Consider the following 19,665-nt stretch of genomic DNA (forward strand, 5'->3'; position numbering starts at 1 on the left):
TATCCCATGCTCATGGATTGGAAGAATAAATATCATCAAAATGAATATTCTCCCCAGAGCCATATACATATACACTTATGGTGGCGTGGGATTGAACCTGGGACTTCGTAGCCTCAGGCATGAGAATCTCTTTACATAACCATTATGCTATCTACCCCTGTCCAGTAGAATAACTTTGTATATAGTCAAAGGAACAGGTATAATTTGTGAGTCCAAGAAGTATTTGTGTAGTAACCAAAACTTCTGATATGATTGAAGATATATGAGCGATATCAAGCATCTCTTAATTGTTGTGGATTTTACGAAGAAAACCAGTTCTTTAAAGATAGGGTGATTGCCCATGCCATCCATTCCATTGTTCATTTAGAAGACATCTACCCCTGACATATTTTATGGCATATTTCAGATTACAATATCTAAAATATAGTCTCCTGCCTTTAAGGAATTGTTAGGGAAATTGCATCATTAGCATGTAATACTTCAACTGCAGTAAAAAAAAAAAAAAGCAAACCACTAGGGGCTAAGTGTTCTTAATCTGCAGTCTATAAGATTTAAGCCATTGGGAGTCCGGAGGTAATGCAGAGGGTTAAGCGCATGTGGCACAAAGCGCAAGGACCAGCGTAAAGGTCCTGGTTCTAGCCCCCATCCCCACCTGCAAGGGAGTCACTTTACAGGCGGTGAAACAGGTTTGCAGGTGTCTATCTTTCTCTCCCCCTTTCTGTCTTCCCCTCCTTTCTCCATTTCCCTCTGTCCTATCCAACAATATCAAATAAGAACAACAATTATAACTATAACAATAAAAAACAATGGCAACAAAAGGGAATAAATAGATATTATTTAAAAAAATTCAAGCTATTAATATGCACAACTAGTATTTAAGTGTAGTTGTGGAGTTTGCAGTATCTGTAACATTTACAAGATAGATGTGCCTGGAGTTTCACAATAGTATAATTATAAATATATAATAATACAACAATAATAACAATTCTATATATATATATATATATGATGCATATTTTGTCTCAATGAGCAAATGATAAACTCTCCTTGAATGATCCCAGAAACCTGTTCTAACAGCAACCACCATGACCTTGAGCTTGAGAATAAATAGAAGATTTCACTTAAGAGATAAAAGAAGATAATTTCAGATCAAGATATTTTCATGTTCTCAGTAGCATAGAACTGAATCAATATCTTTGGATGATTGTAAGAGAGTACACATTGAGAATAGAACCAGACTGGGGAGAGGGAATGTGGAGAAGTAGAACACAGCAATGGTGAAAGAGGTGTGACTCCATACAGCCATACAAAATCTTTATATTTTACATAAACTGGGTTATCTGTAGATCAAAACCACACTGAACAGCTTTTGTAGAGACATAGCCTGGCTTATGTTTCTTTTAGACATAAACTTATGATAAGAAAGTTGAAGGTTGCTTAAAGGAAGATAAAATCTCAAATAAGATTTGTTTCCAAAAGTCTCTTCAAACCTGAACCAAAGGCAGGGGGTGGGGGATGGGGGGTGGGGGGTGGGGCAGGGGGCAGTTAGCAGTCTCAGGGGAAATAAATGTATAGAGTTGTCACACATGTCTGTCCACAGAAGAAGAGGAAAGAAAATATAAGTCTAGATTATCACCTGCAGTTTGGGTTTACTGAGCATGAAGATGCTGAGATCATTACTAAGAAAAGAATTAGATTTTAGTTGCCATAAACTCAGACTAGAGCAAATGGTCAGAAGTGAAAACAGAGAAAGAAAAGCAGACATTCATATTCTATCTGGTTTCTTATGTTACTTTTACTTTTCTGAGCCAAATTATTTTTTAATGTTTATTTATTTTTTTGGTAGAAATAGATATCAAGGAGGAAGGGAGAGATGGGGAAAGAGAAACACTACTTCATCTCTCCTTAAGCTTTTCCCTGGCAGATGGAGTTGAGAGCTTGAACCTGGGCCCTTGAGCATTACAACATGTGCTCTGAGTCAATTTCTTAACAACAATCAGAAATCAATCAGAAATGAGCTCAGAAATCAAGGGGGGTGATATAATGTAAAATAAAAGAGTTTTCTTTGACAAATACATTTTTCAGACAGTGGGCCTAGTAAGTATGGTGTTTCTTTTGCACTGTCATTCCAAAATCTCTTCTTTAGCTGATATTATCTATTAGTACCTTGTGTTACAGAGACATAGATTATCTTTATTTGACAATATAAAAAAAATCTATATAGCTGATAAAGAGAGATAGGACAGTCTTGGGTACAAACTTCAGATAGTTAGAAAGCTGTGGTCCCCACTCTCATATTTCTCCTTATGTAAATTTCATGTACAGATTTCATCTGCCTTTTTTTTCATGTGGCTTGATGGGGGGTAGTGTCAGTTTACTGGCATTCAGATATGCTGACATTTTGCCCATAGTCATTGTTAGGAGTAATAAAGCCCTTTACCTAAATCCAGGTATCTTGAGGTTTCTGCTAGAATCTATGAAATTGAACTAGGCTAATGTTTTAGATTGTGAACAGAATACAATCTCAAAGCTCTTACCAGTCCTGACACAGTTTGTTTTGAGCAATCAAAACATATTACTTTATAAAAATCTAAGTAACGAGTCATACTCTGAGAGATCACCTTTCCATAATAGCAATCTTAACAAATACTCAACCTGGCATAATGCTCACAGAATAAATGTCTTCTCCTGGGACATGCTCCACTGGACAGTCTTTTCACATTAGCTCTTTAATGTAATCCCAGCTCTCCATTGCATGTCCTTGGTCACTGGATGTGATTTAGTTTAAAAAGAAGAAAATATAAATCTCAGTCATAAATCTAAGTCCTTACTAGATTAAGAGCATTTCAATTTGAATAATTTCATAAAACATAATGTGTTCTCATTTTAAACATTTCCCCCAGCAACACTGAAATTTCATCATAAGGAAGATGTTTTCATCTTCTGAAAACAAAGGGCAATTTCATTTGCAATGATGGAGTATCACAAAGGAATCAAAACACAGGAGACAGACAATACATCATGGCAATATTGTCTTAGCTACACACAGAAAAGCTTTTTAACCCAGAATTTAAATAAACAGTTTTGAACACTATGTTCTTTGAAATAATTAGTTATTTTCCAATCTCATTACATATAATGATCAATAGCAGCATCAGAATCTTATAACAAAACAGTCTTCATACTTTACTACTTTAAAAACTTGTTACATATTGACAAAGTAAAGCTACAACAGGTAAGTCAGTCTACAATATGTCATAGAATGAATTAGTTCAGCAAGGGAACCATATCATCAGTTGTGGCATTTAAGGAAAGTTTCTGAGCCTTTCTCTCAAATCCTTTTTGGTGCTTGTATAGTTTACAGTTTTCTCTGTATGCTGATTATGTACAGCTTAATAAAGTAGGATTTTATTGTCATCCAGTTTAAAAATTGCTACTAGGTTCTTCAAACTTTACCTAGTAGCACTTATGATTGAGAAGTGACATTGCAACTTGAACAGGACCAAAGGTTTTATGCCACTTTATCCCCTTGTGCCCTTTCTGACAAAAGTTTTAGAAAAAATGGAGGTTTAATTTGTCTTTTATTGTTTTTATACATAAGATAAGACAGATCCAAAACTGTATAATTCATTTTCCCATAAATATAACCTGGGTATTGATTAGTGTCTGAGTCTAAATGCTACTTGCCTCAGTGTTCTTTAGTAGAAAGCAGAATTGGGAGAGCATCTGCCTGGCTTCAGCTCTGGCCCTGCTTCCTGAATTCAAATGTTGCCTGCAGTCTCTTTGCAGCAGCTATAGTAACACAAGCCTCTGTCCAGGGATGTCTGGTTCTCGTCATGATAGCATCTGGAACCTGTTGGCTGAAAAGAGAGTTTATTTTTTATTTTATTTTTTTAAATATTTATTTTATTTATTTATTCCCTTTTGTTGCCCTTGTTGTTTTATTGTTGTAGTTATTATTGTTGTTGTCGTTGTTGGATAGGACAGAGAGAAATGGAGAGAGGAGGGGAAGACAGACAGGAGGAGAGAAAGATAGACACTTGCAGACCTGCTTCACCACCTGTGAAGCGACTCCCCTGCAGGTGGGGAGCCGGGGTTCGAACCGGGATCCTTATGCCGGTCCTTGTGCTTTGCGCCACCTGCGCTTAACCCGCTGCGCTACAGCCTGACTCCCTGAAAAGAGAGTTTAAATATAAAGCCAAACAAGTTGTTCACTAATCATTAACCTAAAGGCTGTAATAGTACAGACGAAGAGTTGGGGGGGTCTCCATTTTGTAGATAGCTAGTAGGCCTATTTTTGTTATATTACAAAGGGCCCATGACTATACTAGTTTTTGTTCTTTGTTTTGGTGCCCTACTCCAAACTCAGTCAAATCCTGCTTGAGTTTCACTTTCTGTTCTTCTTTCTCAACTTCTTTTATGAGTGGGATCCTCTCATACTCATCTTTGTCTTTCTGATTTAGCTCACTTAACATAATTCCTTCTAGCTCCATCCAAAATGGGTCAGAGAAGGTGGATTCATTGTTCTTAATAGCTGTATAATACGTGGGAAATTCTTTGGTATATGCATTTATTTTTTTTATTATTTATTTAAGAAAGGAGACATTAACAAAACCGTAGGATAAGAGGTGCACAGCTCCACACAATATCCACAACCGGATCTCCATATCCCATCCCCTCCCTGATAGCTTTCCCATTCTCTATCTCTCTGGGAGTATGGATCCAGGGTCATTGTGGGTTGCAGAAGGTGAGAGGTCTGGCTTCTGTAATTGCTTCCCCGCTGAACACAGGCATTGACTGGTCGATCCCTACTCCCAGTCTGTCTTTCTTTTTCCCTAGTAGGGTGGGTCTCTGGGGAAGCAGAGCTCCAGGACACATTGGTGGGGTCCTCCAGGGAAGTCTGGTTGGCATCATGCTGGCATCTGGAACCTGGTGGCTGAAAAGAGAGTTAACATACAGAGCCAAACAAATTGTTGAACAGTTATGGACTTACAGGCTGGAATAATGCAGATGAAGTGTTGGGGGGTACTCCCTGCAGACTCTTGTATACTTCTGCTTTCAGGTATATATTTTTCCCTAGTTTATGGGCATGTGTGAACATATCTCAGGGGACCTGGACTATATCTAGGTTTGGGGGCTTTATTGGGGAGTGGACCACCTGGAATGGAATTAGAAAATACTATGAAAGGAAAGGTCTCACCAGAATGATGAAGCTGAAGGATTGTCATTCCACAACTGAAGTCTCTGGACACAGTCTGAAGTGAAGCATGTTGGGGTGACACTCATTATGTTGATTAGGTTGCGATCCGCGGATGCAAAATTATTTGGTATGAATTGAGAGAAGCATGCAGGAAAGTGGGCCCCACCCTAAGGTTCCAGGACTGGGTTAAATATAGGCTCTATAGTGGAAATGTGAGGTTCCTGCTGTTTTTAGGGTTCAAGAAGACAATGGATAGCTATTGTTATCATCACATTATTTGGTAATTGGATTAACTTTGAAAAGTCCCTTTGTTAGGGTTAGACATATAGGCACATCCTTTGTGTGTGACTACCAAGACAGCTAAATAATGTAGACATGCACAGAAGAGTTTTCAGTAGCTTTATGTTAGCTGAAAACAGGAAAACATTCAAATATGTATTCACAGTAGATGGATAAATTAAATAAGTTGAGTACGGCAAAACATTCTGTGACCACTGGATTACTAAATCCTTTGCTATACAAAAAACACCATCTGAATAAACTTTAATAGCATGATGATCAAAAGATTTCTGTCACAGTGCTAGAGTTCCTACAGTGTGTTCTTTCATTGGTATAAAACTCAGCAGTCAGCAAATCTGAGTCTTAAAGTCTGCTTAGATATCATCTTGTAAAGTGGAGTGTCTTTAGTCAGAACAAACATATATGAAGTCTCCTTTGGTAGTTCTATCATTTTCTTTCCTCATATACTGGTAGGCAAGTGTTCTGTGACAAATTACATTTTTGTGCTTTTCAGGATTAATTTCTGTGATAGAAAACAATAGTTAAAAAAATTCAACACTTAACCCAAAATGAGCTTCTTAATCCTTTGAGAAAAACTGCATCTCCTTTAGGGAAAGTATGTTATTTAAAATGTAATTCATAGCTCAGACCAACAAGAATGCAAAGGTTACATAGGGTCCTGTACTTAATATGGGCCCCAGATCAAATTAATGGGGTTTACAGTTAACAGTATTTATATGCTTTTCCCATATTTGGGAGCTACTCTCTTCCCTGATCTAGCTTTCTAGTCCTTTTCCCAACTATGGCCACAATCTCCCCAGACAGTAAGCTGGATCCACCTGCATATTAGATGCCAAGTGCAGGCAAAAACTAGTAAAGTCATGGGCCTCTTGGAATATACTGAAAATAGACCTACTAGCTTTTCCACAGTGGAGACTCCAAATCCCAGCTGCATTTAGGTTCATGATTAGTCAGCATTTTATTTTCTGCTTTATATCTTAACTCTTTTTCAACCACCAGGTTCCAGATGATACCTTGATGCCAACCTGACTTCCCTGGGCATACAACCCCACCAATGTGTCCTGGTGCCCTACCTCCCCAGATGCCTGCTCTACTAGGAAAAGAGAGAGACAGGCTGGGAGTATGGATAAACCTGCCAATGCCCATGTTCAGTGGGGAAACAATTACAGAAGCCAGACCTTCCACCTTCTGCATCCCTTAATGACCCTGGGTCTATACTTACAGAGGGATAAAAAATAGGGAAGCTATCAAAGGAGGGGATTGGATATGGAACTCTGGGTGGTGGATATTGTGGGAAAGGTAGCCCTCATCCTATATTCGTAAATATTTGCATTTTATAAATAAACATTAAAATGGAATTCATTCATCTTTGTAGAGTGGGCATTAAAGAATTATGATCTTGTTACCCAGGAGCAGGTTATGCGGGTAGAGTGAAGGACTTGTGTATGTGAGGTCCCAGGTTTCATCCCTGGCATCACATATGTGAGATCACTATTCTGATCTTTCTCTTTCTCATAAAATTAAATGAATACACCTTAAAAGGAAAAAAATGCTTTATCATGTTGTATTGCTGACCCAGTTTCTATTTCTCTTACCCACACTTGATTTCAGGGGCGAGTTGTTGACTTTGCTAATCCTGAGAATGTTTTGCTGTCTGTATTCCTTTTGCTCCACTTTCAACATCACTGTACTCTGTATTATCTCCCTAATGAAAATGTTTGCTTGTTTTGCCTGCTGAAAGTGGGATGTATTGACCACTCTTAGATGTATTATATACTTAAATCATGTATGAGGGGCCAGGTGGTGTCACACCTGGTTGAATGCACATGCTACCCAGGTTCGAGCACCCACTCTCCAAATGCATGGGTAGGGAGTGTAGCAGGTGTCTCTCTTCCTCTCCTTTTCTCTCTTTCTCTCTCTGTCTCAATTTATCTCTGTCTCATTCAGATAAATACAACTAATAAAAGAAACTATACATGATAGCAAAAAAAACAAGCAGCAGAAGTACATTTGAAACACAATCATAATTATGATAAACTCCAAAGTTATAGCTGATATTTCAGCATGATGAAATAAATATTTCTGATGAGTATAAAGTTCTTCATTAAGGACAATGTAAATTTCAAATTATTTTGATTATTTCTATAGTGCATTTTCTGGTATTTGTTCTAAAATTACTAAAAGCTGTAGCTAACAACAGAATAAGGTGAAGCTCTCAATAAAGAATGCCATATTCTTTTTATTTTCCAAAGGTCTTTGAGATTGTTAAGATTTATGACACATTCCTGGAGCTCCACTTCCCCAGAGCCTCATGCCACTAGGGAAAAGAGAGAGGCAGGATAGGCTGTGAAAGCGCATGTTCAGTGGGGAAGCAATTACACAAGCCAGACCTTCCACTTTCTGCATCCCACGATGACCTTGGGTCCATACTCCCAGAGGGTTAAAGAAAAGGAAAGCTGCAGCAACAAATGCTGGAGAGGATGTGGGGACAGAGGAACCCTTTTACATTGCTGGTGGGAATGTAAATTGGTACAGCCTCTGTGGAGAGCAGTCTGGAAAACTCTCAGAAGGCTAGACATGGACCTTCCATATGACCCAATAATTCCTCTCCTGGGGTTATACCCCAAGGACTCCATAACACCCAACCAAAAAGAGGTGTGTACTCCTATGTTCATAGCAGCACAATTCATAATAGCTAAAACCTGGAAGCAACCCAGGTGCCCAACACCAGATGAGTGGCTGAGAAAGCTGTGGTATATATACACAATGGAATACTATGCAGCTATCAAGAACAATGAACCCACCTTCTCTGACCCATCTTGGACAGAGCTAGAAGGAATTATGTTAAGTGAACTAAGTCAGAAAGATAAAGATGAGTATGGGATGATCCCACTCATCAACAGAAGCTGACTAAGAAGATCTGAAAGGGAAACTAAAAGCAGGACCTGATCAAATTGTAAGTAGGGCACCAAAGTAAAAACCCAGTGGTGAGGGGTAGACATGTAGCTTCCTGGGCCAGTGGGGGGTGGGAGTGGGCGGGAGGGATGGGTCACAGTCCTTTGGTGGTGGGAATGGTGTTTATGTACACTCCTAGCAAAATGTAGATATATAAATCAGGAGCTAATTAATATGAGAGGGGGAAATCAATTGTATGTCTCAAAGTTTCTCAAAAGACAAACTGAATCTTTTTAACATATAGGCTATGTATTTGATATGCGGACTCTCTCAAAAGCCTAGACCAAGTAGATTAGAAGCTTCCAATAGCACAGCTATATACAAGATACTGGGTACTGTCCAGCAAACCATAACAAAGGGACTTTTCAAAGTTAACCCAATTAACAAATAATGTGATGATAATATTAACTATTGATTGTCTTTTTGAACCCTAAGACAGCAGGAACCTCACATCTTCACTATAGAGCCCCTACTTCCCCCAGTCCTGGAACCCTTGGATAGGGCCCACTTTGCCATATGCATCTCCCAATCCAAACCAAATAACATTGCATCTGCCGATCACAACCTTACCAAAGCAACGATTGCTACCTCAACATGCTTCACCTCAGAATGTATCCAGAGACTTCACGTGTGGAATGACAACCCTTCAGCTTCATTACTTGGGTGAGACCTTTCCTTTAATAGTACACTCTAATTTCATCTCAGGTAGTTCACTTTCCAACAAAGTCCCATAACCTAGATATACACCAGTTTCTGTGAGAGAGAGCTTATGTGCACACGTATCCATAAACTACTGCAAAATATATACCTGAAAGCAGGACTACACTAGAGTTTGCAGTGAGTACCTCCCTAACACTTCCTCTCCACTATTCCAAGCTTGGGATCCATGATTGCTCAACAAATTGTTTGGCTTCATATGTTAACTCTCTTTTCAATCACCAGGTTCCAGATGCCACCAGGATGCTGGCTAGGCTTCCCTGGATTGAAGACCCCACCAATGTGTCCTGGAACTCAGCTTCCCCAGAGTCACACCCTACTAGGGAAAGAGAGAGGCAGACTGGGGGTATGGACCAACCAGTCAACGCCCATGTTCAGCGGGGAAGCAATTACAGAAGCCAGACCTTCTACCTTCTGCAACCCTCAACGACCCTGGGTCCATGCTCCCAGAGGGATAGAGAATGGGAAAGCTACCATGGGAGGGGGTGGGTTATGGGGATTGGGTGTTGAGAATTGTGTGGAGTTGTACCCCTCCTACCTTATGCTTTTGTTCACTAATCCTTTCTTAAATAAAAAATTAAAAATAAATAAATAAATAAATAAAAAATAAAAAAATAAAATAAAAAAAAAAGAAAAGGAAAGCTATCAGGGGAGGGAATGGGGTATGGAGCTCTGGTGGCAGGAATTCTGTGGAGTTGTACCCCTCTTATCCTATGTTTTTTTCAATGTTTCCTTTTTATAAACAAAATAAATAGATAAATAGACAAAAAAGAATTTAGAATATTTATATTCTATAATAGTTGTACTTTTGCACTTCTTTCTCCATCTTCTTACTCTTAAACCTTTTATCTGTATGGCCATTGGAAGGAATAAAAACACTTGGAAGAAATAAGGGAACTGAGTGATATAGAATGGTATGCCTCGCATAATAATTTTCTCTTTTAGCCAATTTTTATACTAGTTCTCTGGCAAGCTATATATGGTTTCTCTCCACACTTATACTTCCCTGCTGATTTTTGTGGGAGTGTTTGAACACATTGCCTTGTTTTTATGATCTTTTCAAGTCTATTCTGCGTACCCCATTGCAGATCTGATTGTGACTATGGCTCTGAGCTCAGTCTTGGCGCCCAGAGAGAGAGGGAGTACTGTGGGCCTGAGGGCATGAGTGAGAGTACCTATTAGAAACAGTTAGAAACTACAGAGGGGGAAAAGGGATGATTCTACCACCCCTGATACTATTACATCATTAAATTTTTTTTTTAAGATTTGTTTTATTTATTCAGACATTTGAAGAGAAAGAGATGCCAGAGAAGTCCTTCCTGCATTCGTGGTGCAAAGAATCAAAATCATGAGCTTATACCTGCAATCTAAAACTATACCATGGTACAACATCCTGGTGCAGGAAGATGTGTGTGTGTGTGTGTGTGTGTGTGTGTGTGTGTGTCCGTGCACACGTTGCTGTCAGACTTAATACTGGGTCTCTGTATCTACATGAAGAATTTACCCATTCTGGTGTCTATACTTTTCCTTTTACCCTTTTTTTCTTTCCTTTATTTGACAGGACAGAGACAAATTAGAGGAGGAGGAGTGAGATAGGGAGAGAGAAAGAAAGATACCTAAAAATATGTTTTACTGTTTGTGAAACTTCTTCCTTGCAGATGAGGAGCACCAAGGGTTTGTACCCATGTCCTTGCATATGGAAATGTGTGCCCTCAACCCATTGTGCCACAGCCTGACCCTAACATGTATACTTTTTAAAATCAAATTTCACAGTGGTGTTTTAATTAGTATCAAATTGTGAAACATGTAATGTCTATAATCTCATTTTCATAACATTTTTATTGCAGGCCAGAGCCTAAACTATAGCCTGAAAACAGATGATTCCATGCTTTAAAATAAGTTAAAGATTAATACATTAGGCTCTGTTCATAATTAATTAAAGTATACTTGATTATAGTAATATAGTTCACTATAGTTAGAAGTGAATAAATACATATTTTTGATGCAGTAACTTTGTTGCAACTTTCATTGAATTTTTGGTAGTATCTTGTTTTTTAGTGTATTTTATTCATTCCCTATATAAAGAAATCTGAATTCATTGAAATAAGCTTATCTCTAGAGAAGAATAAACTTGAATAATCTAGATATATCATTTTACCATTCTGTTAACCTTAACCTATGAATTATAAATAGTAATTTAAACCACAAATATTGTTTAGATTATAGTAGGAATTACTTTGAGACACAGGCAAAATGAGAGTGCTAAATTGAAAAGAGATACTGGGAATATTTCCAACTTTTTTTTTCCTAACTCCAAGTATAAAGATGCTGATTTTAGATTAAAATTTTAAGATACAGTATGTTATAAGGGAAATAAAATATAATATATATTACATACATTGACTGACTTTTCCAGAACCTAATACTGTAAGGTTCTCATTGTAGAAAATATTATTTTGATATTATTTTTCATTTCCAAATCTCAGATTTGAAACAAGTTTTGCTTACTCCATTCAACTTCCATCTACTCCCTGTTAGATATATATAGTCTCAGGTCTTGCTATAAATGAATAGATCTCATCACCTTCATTGATGACACATAGGAAAATAGGAATGTTTTTTGTTGATCTCCAGATTACAGTATCTAGATTTTCTCATGATCAGTAGAAAGCAAGAGGAATGAAGGATATGCATTATTGATTCTTAAGACGTTTTGTGCTGCTTAATTAGTAGTCTTAGTCTTAAGAGAAACCAGGCTAAGGAATCTAAGCTGTTTCTTTAGTTAGAAGGCATAATCCTAGGGCATGAAAATGATGAAAGAGAGTATGAAAGAAAAGAATGGAAAGAAATGTCAGGGATGTGTAATCAGAATGGCCATTACTTTTTAATGGTACTCAGAATTCACTGTTCAGCTAACACATCATCACAACCAGGCAGGAGAGATCTAAAGGCAATACTGAGAGAAACCACATCTGATAAGCATTCTGTTGGGGGAAGAGGGAAAGTGGATTAATCTGCCTGATAACCTCCTTCTATTATGTCTTTTCACTGACCAATATATATATCCCCCCACCTCCATACTTAACTTGTTTACATTTCCAAATAGGAAATCTATTTGACCTTTTCTCAGGAAGCTAGACTTGAACCCTTTGAACCTCCACCTACTACTGTGGTGCAACAACTAAATCTCCATCAAAAGGCTGTTCCCCATTCATGGTTTTAGTAGAGCTGTGGGTTCCAATAGGACCCAGGGGCCAGAGGTTGGGACACACAGTCAAACTTTGAGAGGTGGAGGCTACTTCATGCTTTCACTTGTTAAAGGTGTTAGAATACCTGTATGTAAATACTATGTTTTGTGGACTTTACATATTTCTAACAACACTGCACTGTATTTTTATTCTTTTTGTATTTTAGCTTTACTTTATTATTTATTTATTTTACTTGATAGGATTGAGAGGGAAGGTGGCTAGAACAGAAGAGAGACACAGACAGAGAAACACTTGAGGCACTCTTTCAGCCATGAAGCTTCCTTCCTGAGAGTTGGGAATGGGGGCTTTAACCTAGGTCCATGTACTTGGTAACACATACACTTAACCAGGTGCACCACTCTCTGGCCTTTATTTTTCTTATTTTTTATTTTAAAACTTTATTTATTAATTTGATAGGACACTGAGAAATTTAGAGGGAAGGTAATATATATATATATATATATATATATATATATATATAGAGAGAGAGAGAGAGAGAGAGAGAGAGAGAGAGAGATGCTTTCAGCCCTGCTGCAGCACTTCTGAAACATTCCTCCTGCAGGTGGGGACCAGGGACTTGAACCTGGGTCTTTTTGCACTGTAATGTGTATTTGTAGCCAGATGCACCACCATTCAGCCCCTTATTCTCCTCTTTTTAATTTTTTAAAAGTTTTTTTTATTACCTTTATTTATTTATTGGATAGAAATGGACAGAAATAAATGGGGATAGTGTGGTAGAGAGGAAAAGAGACACCTGCAACATTGCTTGACCACTCACAAAGTTTTCCCACTGCAGGTGGAGTCCAGGTACACCACCAACTGGCTTCAACCTTATTTGTATTCTTTGTGAATTCAAGATGGTTAAAATGGTGGCAAGATGGAACTTTTCATACATTATATTGGGTCATCTTCAGTAGTCTCCAGACATGGTGAATCCTCTGTTGACCCAAAGACATTTTTTAGGAGCGTGGGCAGTGGTACACTTGGTTGAGGGCTTATGTTACCATATGCAAGGGCCCTAGTTTGAGTTCTGCTTCCCACCTGCATGGTGGTGGTGGTGGAGGTATTCTCAAGTGATGAAACAGATCTGCAGTTGTCTTTCTTTCTCTTTCTTTATCTCCCTCTCTTTTTTATCTCTCCCACCTTTCTCAATCTCTATATTATATAATAAAAAATAAAAGAAGGAAGAAAGAAAGGAAGAAAGAAAGAAAGAAAGAAAGGAAGGAAGAAAGAGAAATAGGTAAAGGAAAACTGTGCAGCAAGAATAATGAATTCAGCATGCAGACACCAAGTCTCAGTGATAACCCTGGTAACATTAAAAATACATAAAAAGAGAGATTTAACTTTTTCCAAATGCATGCTAATACAATTTATATCATATCTGAGGAATCCAATACAATTTACATAAGGCCATAGAAGAAGAGCCCAGAACTTGAACTCAATAGGTCTGTAGTTTGATTCCTGGAACCAGCTATACTTACAGGGATAACTGACCTATTTTTCTGCCAAGGACCACTGGAATATTTATCACATCATTTATAGGCTACACAAAATCATCATCTTAAAAATTAGCACTAAATGGTGCTATGGAAAATGCTCCTAGATTTATTGAATTTTGAGATTCCTTTCTGGTTGCTTTGACAGGGTCAGATCAAATAATTTTGAGGATTTTATCAGACCCACATACCCAACATTCACCACACTGACTGAAGGCTAGAGCTAAACAATTATGTGGGATATTTGTCAGAAATCTATAGGCCTAACATCTTCTATAGGAACTTATAGATTTCTCTATTCATTGTAATTATTGAGTTTACTGTCATATTGTGTGGTTTAAAATTTTTTTAAAAACTTTAGGTTTTCTGTTAACATGAAAATCCAGGAAGACCGGTGAAACTTTACCAGACACCAAGATCCCAAATTCAAGACCCTGGCCACCAAATGGGAACACATGCAGAGGGAAAGCTTCAAGGGCAGTAAAACAGTGCTATAGTGTTTCTCCTTTATCTGCCTCTCAATTTCTGTCTTTCACATGCTTTTTGAAAAAAATACAAATAAAATTTGGTATAGAGTTTGCAGAGGAATTATGCAAGCATGTAGTCCTAGTAAACCCTGGTGTCAAAAAACAAACAAAAGCAAAGACAAAGTTGATTTATTGGGGATCAAATGATTGTAATTATGGGTACTCAGATTCACGTTAAAAACCTAACATTGGGAGTCGGGCTATAGCGCAGCGGGTTAAGTGCAGGTGGCGCAAAGCACAAGGACCGGCATAAGGATCCCGGTTCGAACCCCGGCTCCCCACCTGCAAGGGAGTCGCTTCACAGGCGGTGAAGCAGGTCTGCAAGTGTCTATCTTTCTCTCCTCCTCTGTCTTCCCCATCTCTCTCCATTTCTCTCTGTCCTATCCAACAATGACAACAATAATAATAACTACAACAATAAAACAACAAGGGCAACAAAAGGTAATAAATAAAATAAATATTAAAAAAAAACAAAAAAAAACCTAACATTATGGTAGCAACTGCAGACTTAGTGTCTGAAAAAGCATTAAGATATAAAGAACAAATTGTTTAATAATCAGGAAACTAAAAACAAGAATATAGCAGATGATATTTAGGGTAACTGTAAACCCTATCATTTTGATCTGGGGACCATATTCAGTTCAGGAGCCTGTATGACCTCTGAGCTCATATGACGCCAACCTGACTTCCCTGGGAAGTACCTCACCAATATACCCTGGAACCTCACCTCCACAGAGTCCTGCCCCACTAGGGAGAGACAGGCTGGAGTATGGATTAAGCCATCAATGCCCATGTTCAGCAGAGAAGCAATTACAGGTTTCAACCATTCTTGGCTCCACATTACTGTGTACTGATTCTCTAGAAAATATGAAAAGGGAACTGATTGATTCTATCCTTTGGCAAAAAGTTCATAATCAGCAGTTCTCAAAATTTTTTTGATTGATATAGTCTTAAAACAATTACTTTGGATAATATATTTTCACCATAAGTACTCCCCAGATCCACTGAAAAGGGCTTTACAGATACCAACTTTTTAACACTTTGAAAATAAAAATTCATGATAATGCTTCTATTTGATTGTACAAGAAACACAAAGCCTTCACAGCTCCCTTCCTTTCTTCACTATTTCTTGTCCCCTTCTCATTGTCATCTGCTCTTCCTTCTACCAATTCAACTTTTGCACTTCTAGTTTGCTATTTTCTTTTTCCTTTTTCTCTTCTCTTCTCTTCTCTTCTCTTCTCTTCTCTTCTCTTCTCTTCTCTTCTCTTCTCTTCTCTTCTCTTCTCTTCTCCCCTCCCCTCCCCTCCCCTCCCCTCCCCTCCCCTCCCCTCCCCTCCTCTTCTCTTCTCTTCTCTTCTCTTCTCTTTTCTTCTCTTCCCTTCTCTTTTCTCCTTCCCTTCCCTCCCCTTCCCTCCTCTTCCCTTCCTACCCTTCCTCTGCCCTCCCCTCCCTCTCTTCCCCTCACTTCCCTCTCTTCCTTTCCCCTCCCCTCCCTTCCCCTCCCCTCCCCTCCACTCCCCTTCACTATTCTTTTTGCATCATGCTTATTTCTGAGTCTTAGTGCCTGTGCAACACCTTCTAATGGTTTTCCTTCTTCTTTCACTTTTGATAGAGGGTGCTGAACACACAGAGAGGGAGAAAGATAGGAGGAAGAGATAGAGAGACTCCTGTAGCACTGCTTCACCTTACAGGTAGAACTTGGCAACTTGAACCTGGGTCCTTGCAAATGGCAATGTGACCATACAACTTAGTACATCACCACCCTTCTTTCCCTTATTTTGTTCTATATGTGAGGACGGTTTACTGTTATAATTTCTATAAAAAACAATGTAAAGGTCTTCCTTGACCCATGTAGAGTTATCTTCTGGTAAAGCCATTGCAGGTTAACATATAAACTACCCTACTAAGCATGATGGTTTCACCTCACCTCTCTTAATCAAAGCTTGGAACACTTCTATCACCATACAGTGCTGGAAAACCATCTAATTAAAAAATTAATATGAAAGTAAAATGTTGAATGTGTCATGAAATTCAGTGACTACTGTACTGAAAATGGAAAACAGAATACTCTAAAATTTTTTAAGTATTTTTCAAGGACACTGGTTCAAGCCCCTGGTCCCCACCTGTAAGGGGAACGCTTCACAAGTGGTGAAGCAGGGCTGCAGTTGGCTCTCTGTCTCTCTCCCTCACTATCTCCCCCTCTTCTGTCCCTATCCAGTAAATAAATAAATAAATAAATGTTTAAGAAATTAAGTATTTTAATCTCAATTTATTTATTATATATAGTCTGAAATCCAGAGGGAAGGAGGAAATAGAGAGGAAGAGAGAGAGATATCTTCAGCACTGCTTCATCACTTGCAAAGCTTTTCCCCTGCTGGTGGGAATCAGGGGCTTGAACCTTGTTCCTTGTACACTGTAATGTGCACTCAACTGGGTGCACCACCACTAGGCCCCCTCTAGCTCATGAATATGTATGATTCCTTTATCTCTATAAAATCCTCAGTGAGGAACCATCTGTTCACTTTTTTGTACTTCCTCCCCATTCTGCTCTCTTTGTATTCCTCCCCTCTTCTGCCCTTCTTTCTCCTCCTCCTCCTTCTCCTCTTCCTCACTTATTTTCTGGGACACCAGGACATCACACATACATGACACTATTGCCATAGTAACAATTTGTTTTCAACAGATTTAGAGGAAAATAAGAGATCCAAAAAACTCTGTCCTATCTATCATCTGTGGAGGAATGTCCTCTGGTGCTATGATGTACTTACATAGAGCCAGCAGTGGAACATAGAACTTTGACAGGTAAGGTACAAATTCTGTTAGGTGGGCTGTCTTTTAACCTTAAATACCTAATTTTAAAGGTTATTATCCCTGAGAATAATATAGTTTTTCGTGAAAAGTAAACCAACAGTACTTATTATTTTTTAATTTTTAATATGTATTTATTTTTAAATATTTATTTATTTATTCCCTTTTGTTGCCCTTGTTTTATTGTTGTAGTTATTGATCTTGTCGTTGTTGGATAGGACAGGGAGAAATGGAGAGGGGAGGGGAAGGCAAAGAGGGGGAGAGAAAGACACCTGTAGACCTGCTTCACTGCTTGTGAAAGCAAACTGGCGTCTGTTCAGTGATCTTACCAACAAATCTATTCCTGCAATTCCAATTAACTCTATCCTCTCTGAAGATTCCTACAGGCGCTTCCGCCAAGCCATCTTCAAATCAGCTTTCCAAGCTATTCCTCGTGGGAGACGTGCTAACTATATGCCTTGTCTTGATGCTGAATGCGAGCCACTACTAAAGCAGTATGATGAGTCAGGCGACCCAGATGTGGCCGACCATCTCATTGCCTCCCTGGATGCAGCACGCCAAACCCGCTGGCAACAACTCACGGAAAGTCTGAACTTCACCCACTCAAGTAGAAAGGCCTGGAAGCTTCTTCACAGACTAGGTGCTGGTAGCCAACCCTCTCCCGTCTCCCATCCTCCCGTATCTCCAAACTCAGTGGCCAGTCACCTAACTCAAGTTGGACGTGCTAAGATCGACCCAGTCTGGAAAAGAGAAATTTCCCATGAGTGGTCATCCCACTTCTGTTTATCTTGTCCATCTCCAAAACTCTCTCCCTTTACACTGTCTGAATTGGAAGACGCTTTGAAGAGGATTAAACCGGGAATGGCTGCTGGCTATGATAACATCATGCCAGAACTCATTCTTAACTTGGGCCCCATGGCAAAGAAGTGGTTCACTACATTCCTGCCCCACATCTTGGAATCCGAATCTATGCCCAAAATTTGGTGTCGTGCGAAGATAATAGCAGTTTTGAAACCAAAGAAAGACCCAACACTGGCCGCCAGCTATAGACCAATTTGTCTCCTCTCAGTGTGTTACAAACTCCTTGAGAGGCTGCTTCTGTCTCTTACAGAGAAATTCCTATCACCCGCCCAAGCTGGTTTCCGCCCAGGAAGATCTACCTGTGAACAAGTCCTGGCCCTCTCAACTTACATTGAAAATGGATTCCAGAAGAATTTAAAGACGGGTGCTGTCTTTGTTGATCTCACAGCAGCCTATGACATGGTCTGGCATTGTGGTCTCCTAGTCAAGATCTCAAGATGTCTGCCTCCATGGGTGGCTAACACTATATCGTTTCTTCTCCAAAACAGAAGATTCCAGGTGCATCTGGGTGACAAGTCTAGCAGATGGAGACTTGTCTCAAGTGGCCTCCCCCAGGGCTCTGTTCTGGCTCCTACGCTATTTAATATTTACATCAATGACCTCCCAGAAACTTCTTCAAGCAAGTTCATCTACGCAGATGACATCTGCTGTGCAACTCAGGCATCCAAGTTCGACATCCTCGAGGAAACACTCACGAAAGACATGTCTCTGATATCTGATTACTGTAAAAAATGGTGACTAGTTCCTAGCACTGCAAAAACGGTATCATCTGTTTTCCATCTACACCATGCCTCGGCCTCGTGTGAGCTTAATGTGCAACTTGACGATACGAGAATCCGGCATGAAGCCCAGCCAGTCTATCTTGGCGTTACTCTCGACCACACTCTGTCATTTCATGAACATCTCATAAAAACTGCAGCAAAGGTGGGCACGAGGAATAACATCACTACAAGACTGGCCAGCTCCTCATGGGGCGCGAGCGCTTCCACACTACGATCATCATCTCTGGCATTATGCTATTCCACTGCAGAATACTGTGCCCCAGTATGGTTCTGTAGCCCCCATGTCCTCTTGGTCGATTCCAAATTATATTCCTCCATGAGGATAATTTCTGGAACCATCCGTTCCACCCCGGTTCCATGGCTGCCAGTTCTTAGCAACATCTCCCCGCCAGATATTCGTCGGGATGTGGCATCATCTAAGTTCATTTCCCACGTCTATGCACGACTGGACCTACCAATATACGCGGATATCTTCGCCCACCCTGTCCAATGCTTGACGTCTTGTCATTCAATCTGTTCTCCTATGCCTACACTGAACTTCTCTGTTCCAGACTCTTGGAAACAGAGTTGGCAGTCAGCTGAGGTAAAGAACAAACACCTCATCACAGACCCCTGCAAGCGTCAACCCAGCTTTGACCTAGCACGTTATGACTGGGTCCTCCTCAATTGCTATGGAACAGGCCATGGCCGGTGTGCCGCTATGTTCCACCGCTGGGGAGCCAGAGATGACCCGAACTGCCCCTGCGGCTACAGACAGATTATGACCCACAT

This window comes from Erinaceus europaeus, chromosome 14 (assembly GCF_950295315.1).
Source record: "Erinaceus europaeus chromosome 14, mEriEur2.1, whole genome shotgun sequence".
NCBI classification, from domain to species: domain Eukaryota; kingdom Metazoa; phylum Chordata; class Mammalia; order Eulipotyphla; family Erinaceidae; genus Erinaceus; species Erinaceus europaeus.